The following is a 9,958-nucleotide window of genomic DNA, read 5'->3' on the forward strand; positions in this document are numbered from 1 at the left end:
CTGATAATAAGGCAGTTCTGTATTCAATGCAGGTGTTTTGGGCACTGTCAGATTATTGTCTTGAGCTTCATCAGCTGCAATTCAACAGTCTCTCTTTCTACTCTCCCTTTAAAATTCCTTTGTAAGATTACTACTTTTAGGTCAACAGTTGAATGTCCTGGAAGGTTAAAATGTCCCCCCTCTGGTTTTTTTAATGTTGTGGTTTCTAATGGACTTCTGTCCAAATTCTTTGTTGAAGGGACTGGCCTGTTTGTCCAGTGTAGAGAGTGGAAGGGCATTGCTGTCATGTGATGGCATAGATTACATGGGGAGGGACGGTGGCTCAGTGGTAGAGCATCTGCTTGGGAAGCAGAAGGTCCCAGGTTCAATCCCTGGCATCTCCAAAAAAGGGTCCAGGCAAATAGGTGTGGAAAACCTCAGCTTGAGACCCTGGAGAGCCGCTGCCAGTCTGAGAAGACAATACTGACTTTGATGGACCAAGGGTCTGATTCAGTAGAAGGCAGCTTCATATGTTCATATGTACATTAGAGGATGAGCAGCCATAGGAACCTGAGACAGTATGGCTGATGTTGCTGGGTCCACTGATAGTGTTGCTAGGATCTATATGAGAGTGAAGTTGGCATCTTGGTTTCTTGCAGGCCATGGTACCAGAGTCTTTGTTACTGTCCATGTGTCTCTTGCTCTTTTCTAGTACCTCACAAGCATTTGCTACTGTTAAGATGCTGTTACTTTGTGTGTGTTGTTGTTGAAGTATGCCATCAAAACTTTTTCTTGGTAGTTCAATATATGCTGATCTTAAGCATCTAGAGGCTGTGAATCAAAGCATGCATACTTAAATTGCTAAAGCTTCTTAAGTAAATGTGTTTAAGTGTTGTGGTGTAACCTTTAATTGAAACAAATGAGACTACTTTTGAGTCTACACATTGTATTTACTTTATATCCTGCCTTTCTCCTAGATGGAGACCCAAAGCAACCTACATTGCTCTTTCCTCCATTTTATACTCACAACAACCCAGTGAGGTAGATTAGAGTGTGTGATTGGTCCAAGGTCACCCAATAAGCTTCCGTGACAGAGTAGGGATTCACACTTGGGTATCCCAGATCCTAGTCCAACACTTCAACCACTGCACTAAGACACAACCTGAAAAACAACCCATTGGTTGCATCCATTCAATGTGGATATTGCTGTCTCCTAATGGAAGAGTAATTTTATGCTTTATATTGTGAAAATAAATTAAAATATATTCTTCCACCCATGCAAGTTCTGGTAGAATAATGAAAGCTGCTAGAGCCCTGACCTGGATAGCGCAAGCACGCTCAATCTTGTCAGATTTTGGAAGCTAAGCAGAGCTGACTTTGGCAACTATGTAGATGGGAGACCTTGGAATACCAGGAGTGGGAGGCAGAGGCAGGCTGTTTCAGGCCATTTCTCTGAACATCCTCCATGTCCCAGTAGGGACTGCCAAAAGTTGCCATGACTTCCAGACATACAGCCCCCACCCCACCCCAAAAAACAAAGCTGGAGAACCTGCCCATTGTGTGAACTCTTGTGCAGGCTGACACACAAGCATGTGTGGAGCAGTGCTTTTTATTTTTTTTTTGCATTTCTTTGGATCAAACCCATAGATTTTTTTTAAACTTGCAAAATGACTGTCTTCATGACAAAGCTGTAATATTTAAGCAATGAAATTATATATTTAACTGAATATACAAGTGATTAAGCTATGAAGATGTTGTAACGTGTAACAGCTTTTGCTGCTTGGCTTTGTGTTGGTTATCAGAGTTCCAAATCCATTATTTCTTTGTTACTGTTCTACTTAAAAGACTCTCCAGGTGAGTAACAGCAAAGAATAATTAATGCAAGATTACAGTTATTTTTACACAGTTATTTAACATCGCCATTCTAGAGCAACTGAAAATGGCTGCGAAATAGGGAGGTCGCACCTTCCTTCTCCTGGGAGATGGTAGAATTTAGAACCACCTGTAGTCAGTATATCATCACATGTCACTAAGGATTTTGGTACTTTCAGGAGGCATGAGTCATGGGCTGACCCAAAGCAAATTTTCATGAACTAGAGTTCTATAGCACATCATTGTAGAATGATCACTCAGGGGAACTTCAGGCAAATTCCAAGCAGCCTGCTGGACACCATTCTTACTGTTCCGAAGAAGGGAGCAGATCAGGAAGATAGGCGGGCAGGAATGGAGAAGAATAACAATGAAACCTGTCTCTCCCCCCCTGTCCCTGGTTTCTGATACAAAAGGCTTGTTAAATTTAAGCTGTAGAGCAGGGATGTCAGACATATACCTGAGGACCAGAACCTGCCCATCCAGGACTCTTAGGTGGTCTGTGAGCCACAGGTGCAAGGAAGGGAACAGAAGACTGCTCAGAGAGGAGTGGGTGGAGCAACTCTGATTGTGGCTTCAGCACTGTGGAACAGCCTCATCAGCAGTCAAGCAGTGTGGGAGCATCTGCCCAGTGCTGCATATGCTGGCAGTTCAGTCCACCCTTGTGGGTTTTCCTCTGCACTTGGGGTTTTGTAGTGAGGCCCGTGAGGTTTTGCAGTGAGGATACACCAACTTGGATGTTCGCACACTGCTTTGCAAGCTGCTGTCCTCTTTAGCACTTGGCATTACATTTTATGGCACACATGACCCAGCCCAACAAAGAGACATTTATGTCAGAGCCAACTCTCATAACAAATTGACACCTCTGCGATGGTCAATATACCTAAAAACTCAGTCCTCACAATGATAACAAAATGGTTGCTCATGGCAATCCCGTAACATCTGCAAAGATCCAATTGTGGCTCATAAAAGCTGTTCAGCAGGAAAGTCATCAGCTCATTTTGTATTTCCCGCATAGCCGTTTATGGATTGAGCCCATTCCATATGTTCGGGGGGTTAGGGAAATAGGAAAGGTTCATTTTGGATTAATCTAAGATCTATTAATTTTTATCCTCTTCTTTGAAGAAATTTAAAACAAGCATACATGGGGAGGGACGATGGCTCAGTGGTAGACCATCTGCTTGGTAAGCAGAAGGTCCCAAGTTCAATCCCTAGCATCTCCAGCTAAAAAGGGTCCAGGCAAATAGGCATGGAAAACCTCAGCTTGAGACCCTGGAGACCCACTGCCAGTCTGAGTAGACAATACTGACTTTGATGGACTGAGGGTCTGATTCAGTATAAGGCAGCTCCATATGGTCCATATGGAAAGGTAAATACGGTCAAAACCCTTGGGGAAACTTGGAGACTATTTAAAACTATAATCCTAGAAGCTCAGATAAAATACATACCACAAGTTAGGAAAGCCACAAACAGGCATAAGAAAAGGCCTGCATGGTTAAGCTGTAAAAGGTAAGAAGGACTCCTTTAAGCGGTGGAAAACCAGTCCAAATGAGATTAGTAAAAGGGAACACAGGCTGTGGCAAATCAAATGCAAGACTGTGATCAGGCAGGCAAAAAGGGACTATGAGGAGCATATTGCAAAAAACATAAAGACCAATAATAAAAATTTCTTCAAATATATTAGAAGTAGGAAACCAGCCAGAGAGGCAGTGGGGCCCTTGGATGACCATGGGGTAAAAGGATTACTGAAGGAGGATAGGGAAATGGCTGAGAAGCTGAATGAATTTTTTGCCTCCGTCTTCACTAGGAAGATGAGAACTTTTTGCCTGCCCCAGAACCACTAATTTTGGAAGGGGTGTTGAAAGACCTGAGTCAGATTGAGGTGACAAAAGAGGAGGTCCTACAACTGATAGACAAATTAAAAACTAATAAGTGACCGGGTCCAGATGGCATACATCCGAGAGTTCTGAAAGAACTCAAAGTTGAACTTGTGGATCTTTTGACAAAAATCGGTAATCTTTCATTGAAATATGCCTCCGTTCCTAAGGACTGGAAGGTAGCAAATGTCACCCCCATCTTTAAAAAGGGTTCCAGAGGAGATCCAGGAAATTACAGGCCAGTCAGTCTGACTTCAATACCGGGAAAGTTGGTAGCAACCATTTATCAAGGACAGAATGAGTAGGCACATTGATGAACACGGGTTATTGAGGAAGACTCAGCATGGGTTCTGTAAGGGAAGATCTTGCCTCACTAACCTGTTACATTTCTTTGAGGGGGTGAACAAACATGTGGACAAAGGAGACCCGATAGATGTTGTTTACCTTGACTTCCAGAAAGCTTTTGATAAAGTTCCTCATCAAAGGCTCCTTAGAAAGCTTGAGATTCATGGAGTAAAAGGACAGGTCCTCTTGTGGATCAAAAACTGGCTGAGTAATAGGAAGCAGAGAGTGAGTATAAATGGGCAGTCTTTGCAATGGAGGACAGTAAGCAGTGGGGTGCCGCAGGGCTCGGTACTGGGTCCCATGCTCTTTAACTTGTTCATAAATGATTTAGAGTTGGGAGTGAGCAGTGAAGTGGCCAAGTTTGCGGATGACACTAAATTGTTCAGGGTAGTGAGAACCAGAAAGGATTGTGAGGAACTCCAAAGGGACCTGTTGAGGCTGGGTGAGTGGGCGTCAACGTGGCAGATGCAGTTCAGTGTGGCCAAGTGCAAAGTAATGCACATTGGGGCCAAGAATCCCAGCTATAAATACAAGTTGATGGGGTGTGAACTGGCAGAGACTGACCAAGAGAGAGATCTTGGGGTCGTGGTAGATAACTCACTGAAAATGTCAAGACAGTGTGCGTTTGCAATAAAAAAAGGCCAACACCATGCTGGGAATTATTAGGAAGGGAATTGAAAACAAATCAGCCAGTATCATAATGCCCCTGTATAAATCGATGGTGCGGTCTCATTTGGAGTACTGTGTGCAGTTCTGGTCGCCACACCTCAAAAAGGATATTATAGCATTGGAGAAAGTCCAGAAAAGGGCAACTAGAATGATTAAAGGGCTGGAACACTTTCCCTATGAAGAAAGGTTGAAACGCTTGGGACTCTTTCGCTTGGAGAAACGTCGACTGCGGGGTGACATGATAGAGGTTTACAAGATAGTGCATGGGATGGAGAAAGTAGAGAAAGAGGTACTTTTCTCCATTTCTCACAATACAAGAACTCGTGGGCATTTGATGAAATTGCTGAGCAGACAGGTTAAAATGGATAAAAGGAAGTACTTCTTCACCCAAAGGGTGATTAACATGTGGAATTCACTGCCACAGGAGGTAGTGGCGGCCACAAGCATGGCCACCTTCAAGAGGGGTTTAGATAAAAATATGGAGCAGACGTCCATCAGTGGCTATTAGCCACAGTGTGTGTGTGCGTGTATGTGTATATATATATAAAAAATTTTTGGGGCCACTGTGTAACACAGTGTTGGACTGGATGGGCCATTGGCCTGATCCAACATGGCTTCTCTTATGTTCTTATGTTCTAAACATGACTAAACTGAGGCTATTGTACTTTAGTCACATTATGAGAAGACAAAAGTCACTGGAAAAGGTGACTAAAGGGAAAAATTAATACACTGGAACATTGTTTACTGGAATGTCCCTTTTTCTCAAATGTGAGATTTGTGGATTATTCCATCTCTAGATGCGTGCATCAGTTAGAGAAAAATTGGGGAGACTTTTTTTATATGGTAATAACAACATTATTTTAAGATGATAGTTTAGTTTATGCAGATTGTAATGTGGCACTACTCGAAATCTATAGGTTAAACTGAGTAGTATCATTTTAAGTTGTGGTAACAGTTACCTCAGATCTCTGAGAGCTTCAATTCTGCACTCTTGTAAAATAACTGGTTTCAGTTTTGATTCATCCAACAAGACAATGAAGCTAGGAAAAGTTGAAGGCAGCAGGAAAAGAGGAAGACCCAGCATGAGGTGGATTGACTCAATGAAGGAAGCCATTGACCTCAGTGTGCAAGACCTGAGCAAGGCTGTTAACAGTAGGACATTCATAGGGTCAACGTAAGTCAGAAGCAGCTTGACAGCACTTAGTAATTCACACACACACACTTTAAATGGGAAAGAGAGATAGTTTTCTATTTTGAAAAAGTGAGATACTTTGGTTAGGATCCAGTCAATTGGAAAGAGCTGATGGATGTGGATCTTTGCCTTAGAATAATAGAGTTGGAAGGGACTTCCAGGGTCATCTAGTACAACCCCCTGCACAATGCAGAAAATTCACAAATACCTCCCCCTAAATTCAGAGGATCAGCACTGCTGTCAGATGGCCATCTAGCCTCTCTTTAAAACCTTGAAGGAAGGAGAGCCCACCACCTCCCAAGGAAGCCTGTTCCACTGAGGAACTGCTCTAACTGTCAGGATGTTCTCCAGTAGCCTCTTCCAGTCTTGGGAAAGTTGTGCAACACTTGCAAAAGATCTGTAACTGGTTGATAGATCACACCCAAAGAGTGCTTGTGAATGATTCCTCATCCTCTTGGAGAGGAGTGACAAGTGGAGTGCCTCAAGGATCTGTCCTGGGACCTGTTTTATTTAATGTCCATAAATTATTTGGATGAAAGAATAGAGAGAATGTTTATTAAATTTGTAGATGATACTAAATTGGGAGGTGTCGCAAATACAGCAGAAGGCAGAGTCAAAATACAGGATAATCCTGATAGGCTAGAAAACTGGGCTAAAACAAAATGAATTTTAATGGGGATAAATGTAAAATTCTGCATTTAGGTAGGGGAAATTCAATGCATAATTATAAGATGGGGGAGACTTGTCTTGGCAGTGGTATGTACAAAAAGGATCTAGGGGTCTTAGTGGACCAAACACTGAACATAAGTCAGCAGTGCGATGTACTAGCTAAAAAGGCAAATGCAATCTTGGGCTGTATCAACAGAAGTATAGTGTCCAGATCAAGTGAAGTAATGGTATTGCTTTACTCTGTTCGGATTAGACCTCACCTAGAGTATTCTGTTCAGTTTTGGGTGCCACAATTTCAAAAGGATATAGACAAGCTGGAACATGTCCAGAGGAAGGCAACAAAGATGATGAGGGGTCTGGAGACGAAGTCCTACGAGGAAAGACTGAAAGGGTTGGATATGTTGGATACGGAGACAAGGCAACTGTGATATGATCATCATCTTCAAGTACTTGAAGGGCTGTCATATAGAGGATGGTGTGGAGTTGTCACCTGTTGCCTCAGAAGGTGGTTTGAGAACCAGTAGGTTGAAATTAGATCAGTAGTTTTCGACTAAACATTAGGAAGAACTTCCTGACAGAGTGGTTCCTCAGTGGAACAGGCTTCCTCGGGAGGTGGTAGACTTTCCTTCTTTGGAGACTTTTAAGCAGAGGCTAAATTGCCATCTGATAGCAATGCTGACTCTGTAAACTTAGGCAGATCATGAGAGGGAGGGTAGGAAGGGTTGCATCAGTGCTTAATTCTGCTGGTCCCTTCTTACACACCCAGGGAAATGCTGTTCACCACTTTGGGTCAATTAGCAATTTTTCTCCAAGCCAGTTTTGCAGGGATCCTGAAGAGTTTTTTCCTTTTTCTTTTGCCATCTTCTGGGCTTGGAGCAGGGATCACTGGGTGTGTGTGTAGGAGAGAGGTATTTGCGAATTTCCTAAATTGTGCAGGGGGTTGGTTTAGATGACCCTAGAGGTACCTTCCAATTCTATGATTCCATGAGCCAGAATAAGGCTTCAAAACTGGCTTTGATCCAAGCTGGTATTGTTTTCATGATTTTAAAAATGCAGAGATGCCTGGATTCAGTGAACCATTCAACAACTTCTGTGCAACCAAGAGCCCTTGGGACATCAGTCTCTCAAACAGCTGCCCCTGAGCCACATGGCAAACTCATTTTGAAGTTAAGTGCTTCAAAAGCAATGTCTGACATAGAATAGAAACCAGATTGTCAAATGAAAAATTAGATATTCTAGATTCCAGCCCAGGATATTCCAGTAAGAATTGAAAAGACTTTATAATTCTTTTGGGGGAGATACAGAAATACTCTGTGGGCTTTTGGCCATCTGTTCCACTGATTGTGAACATCCTTTCTACGTTGTGCATTAAAGATGTCCTTGCAGGAAGTAATTTAAAGAAAGTGGCAAAAAGAAATTTTGCTTTGAATGCTTTATTGAGTACTAATTAAAAGAACATTTACAGAATGATAGAAATGAAAGCACGTAATAGCAATTATTCATTTTTAAATTATGTATGGCAAACCAGAGTCTCCCTTCTAAATGTAAACAAGGTTTCCTATGAAATGAATTGAATTAGTGCACAATGAAAAGAGTGAATAACTTCCAAAATGATTTCAGTAACAGATCCAATAAAAGGCAAGGTGGTGGGATGGAAAGCTTTTGTTCTACATGGAGCTCATCTTCATGCTGCCATGTAGAAGAAATGAGTTTGTTTCTTTCTGTGCATTTATTCCATCCATTCAGCAGGTCTGTTAAAAAAATCTCGTGAATAATGGTGTTTGTTTCTGGAATTTTTGGAATGTTGCAGCTATTATCCTAGTTAATGGTGAAAAACAGAAATCTGTGGATGGCTCAGGCTAGTCCAGTCTCATCAGCTCTCAGAAGCTCAGCAGGGTCAGCCCTGCTTAGTTTTTGGATGGGGGACCACCAAGGAAGTTCAGTGTTGCTACACAGAGTCAGTCTTGCTTGAAAACCCTACAGATTCACCATAAGTCACTTGCAGCTTGACAGCGCTTTCCACTACCACCAACAAAATCTGGAATACATTGTAATAATTAAAAGTTAAGTGGAAGGAAAATAGTTGAGAGTTTCTTATAGTTGGTCTTAAGCATGCTTATTCCATTACCTCCCGCTGAGTGTAGTGGGACAGAGATGAAACAGTTGTGTCATTCTAACCAGTTTCCCCTTTCTTGGCCTATTGACTTCAGTGGACTTAAGAAATCCCAATGAAAGTTCACTGGTCAGAAGTCTGAGAGCCCTTCAGATGTTACTTCCAGTCCCTGTGAGACACTTTATGTACAGCTTACTTGCATATAAATTGTCATTCACACATGTGCCAGGAAAGACACAATTGGCTCTTTTTAGTCACAAAGTGCAGAGAAATGTTTGAAGTGCATCAATTTGGATAATAGTGCTGAATGATTTTCTGTGCCACTTCCTGGGCTGTAAAATATATTTTTGACCAGCTTGTCCACCAGGCTCTGTGTGTGGTTTTGTTCATGAGTTCTACATTTAAGCTGCTTTTATGCGGTTGTTAAGTATGGAACAGCATGTTTTTCTAATGATCTGTAATAGGGAAAAGGGTCCCTCTGTGAAGGTTTGCTGACAACATAATTTATCTATTTAATAAGGTTCAGACATTTGGAAATAAAGAATAGTAAAAGCAAGTTTTCACTAAGTTTTAGCTGTATGGGTGTAGAGGAGATTTCCTCCAAAATACAATTATTAGTATAAATATAGAGGATTTACCTTTGTTAAAACACTTGCAGGTTTGCACCTGGAATATGGCAAAAACAATTCTCAAAGGGACTTTTTCCTAAACAAAGTATGAAATAATGACTAGACGTAGGCTTTAGGAAACATGGCCACCTCTTGAATTCTAGACGGAACCAGATTCTGCAGAGGTTTTTGCACAAAACTTGGTCATTAATGATTTCACTCAGTCTCATGTGTGGAAGAGTTTTACAAAGTCAGAACTGTGGTTGTCTTAGATACAGTTCCCCTGTGCTGCCTGTTTTGGATTTAATTATATACACTGTATTGGGCATGATAATATATTCTGGCAGTGTCTAACAACTCTGTGTCAATCAACTTCCATTGCCTTGTGTATGTATGCAGTTTATTTTGGGACCTGCAGTGTCCACTTCAATTTTCTCTTTTTTATTTCTTAAAGATAATGACAACTTCAGCTACTGCTTTATCATCTATACTGTGCAGTTGTAATGGGCAGTAATATTTGTTTATCCTGTCCCTCTCTCCAAATGAGGCTGGAGGAGACTAACAAGCATAGCAATACAATAACAATAATAAAGCCACAATTTAAATAAAACCCAATTAAAAACTCAGCACACAGCAA

This window comes from Heteronotia binoei, chromosome 9, assembly GCF_032191835.1.
Source record: "Heteronotia binoei isolate CCM8104 ecotype False Entrance Well chromosome 9, APGP_CSIRO_Hbin_v1, whole genome shotgun sequence".
Lineage (NCBI taxonomy): Eukaryota > Metazoa > Chordata > Lepidosauria > Squamata > Gekkonidae > Heteronotia > Heteronotia binoei.